This window comes from Phalacrocorax aristotelis, chromosome 5, assembly GCF_949628215.1.
Source record: "Phalacrocorax aristotelis chromosome 5, bGulAri2.1, whole genome shotgun sequence".
Taxonomy (NCBI): domain Eukaryota; kingdom Metazoa; phylum Chordata; class Aves; order Suliformes; family Phalacrocoracidae; genus Phalacrocorax; species Phalacrocorax aristotelis.
The window spans coordinates 59,506,998-59,508,939 of NC_134280.1; positions in this window are offsets into that span (position 1 = coordinate 59,506,998).

The window sequence follows — 1,942 nt, forward strand, 5'->3', positions numbered from 1 at the left end:
GTTTTGTTCCTTCTCAGCTGGAGACCTGTGTTAAAGCACATTGATGGGATGCCTTCTCAGAAACTCTCCCATGAATTAAGTTTGTATATGATTTTTGTCTCAAGATGCAGGTGGTTACTTTTATAACAAGGAATCCTGTAGCTGGGAAACTATTGCAGATGTTTAATGACTCTTTATGTTCATGTGAGCACAGATATTTGGAAAACAGATTAAAATAATGTTATAAAAACTCAAGTTTTGTCCAAAATCCAGATATTTTCAAGTGTTGTAAAGAAAAAAATTAAACTACAGTGACTGCAACCAAAGGAAGTAAGAGCGTGACTGAACTAATGCCTCTCACTTCCTGTGCTACTAAAATGTATGTTATCTCGGATCCTGTGTGCAACCCAATGCTACAGCAACAGATATGAGGTTGTATTACCAATGGTACAATTCTGAGAAAAGTTTAGGTTTCAGAGTTTCTAAGACTGATTCAGACTGTTTGCAAACAAGATCATACTCCTGAATACACCTAGAATTAACAGGCAAGACTCATGCTTTTGGAAGTGAGACTGTTTTTAGGGATGGAAGTAAGGGCCATTGGGCATGGCTGGAATCACCTTGAGTTGTAGACATGGAGAGAACAGTTCTCCATTGTGGCTAAGAGAATGATACAGCCTTAATCCTGAAGAAAACCTGAAAGGCTTTCTGTGGTCAGATCAGGGTTAACCCCTTGGGACTGTACTCATGGCATTTAATATTCTGCAGCCTCTCATATTGACAGTTAGATCCACCTTTTGCATAGCGGTTTAATAGTTAAGGCACATCAGAGAATCCCTGTTTTTATATAAAATCCTGCAAAGATGTGAACTGAAGAATTTGTCAGCAAAACTATTGTATCCTGACTGGGCAGGCTTCTGATGTACTTGTCTCTGATGTACCTGGCCAGACCTCCTGTCAGAGACAGGATGTAGAGTAGATCATGACTCTCACACCTGGTCCAGTTTGGTGATTGCTGTAAAAGGACACCAAGTTGGTAGCAAGTTCTCTGCTGCTTTCCTTGGTGTATGCTGTAAAACTATATTTCAGGACATATTTAAAACTTTAGTAATCATGCATCATGTGGGATGCTTTTCCATTTTACTTTTTGTTAGCTGTTTGAAAGCAAGTAAATGACTTAACAGAAATAGATTCAGGGACAAAAGCATCAGAGACCTCATCACTCTATTCCTTTCCTCTCACTGGAGTTATAAAAAGTGGTATTCAAATGTGATCTAATCATCCTTGTTTATTGTTTAGTATGTTCTGGTGTCTAATTTTTTACAATCTTGTCTATGCAAGAACGCTTACTTAATAAAAAAGCAAAATCAGAGATGAAGGCGGCTCTTAACAGTGCTGTTCACAGCTCCGGGGTAAGGGGCTGAGATGTTTACGCTGGTTAATCCTTCAGTGAGTATTCAACAGGATGCAAAATAGGCATCCAGTGCAGTAGTCTAAAAGGAAATTATTTTCTCCATTTACTATTCTGAAAGCAAATGAGTTGATTTTTCAGTGATTGTGGGATTCATCTGAAATTTACATGCAGGGCCTTTTTACATAAAGCGAGTAAAATCCTGAATTATTCATGGTTTTCTCATTTCTTTCAGTGGTTGATTATCCTGGAAGGAAGGAAACTAGAGTTTATTCTACAGGCACTCTCTTTTTATTGCTGTAATGGGAACATTGGGCTGGTAATTATAGTTTTACTAATTATACTTACTCATTTGTTTAATCCTCATAAGAAGAATATTATTTAAGTCTGGTTTGCTGTTTGATGCTGTAGCTAAATTATGAATTGTAAGCAGGAAAGAGGTCAAGTCTGTTTGTGTGATCTTGTCCCTGATTCTCTATTAGGTTCCTGGGAGGTTCCTTCTGAAAAAAAGGCTTAGTCAATTTTGAATAATTCAAACAGTCTGCAGACCTT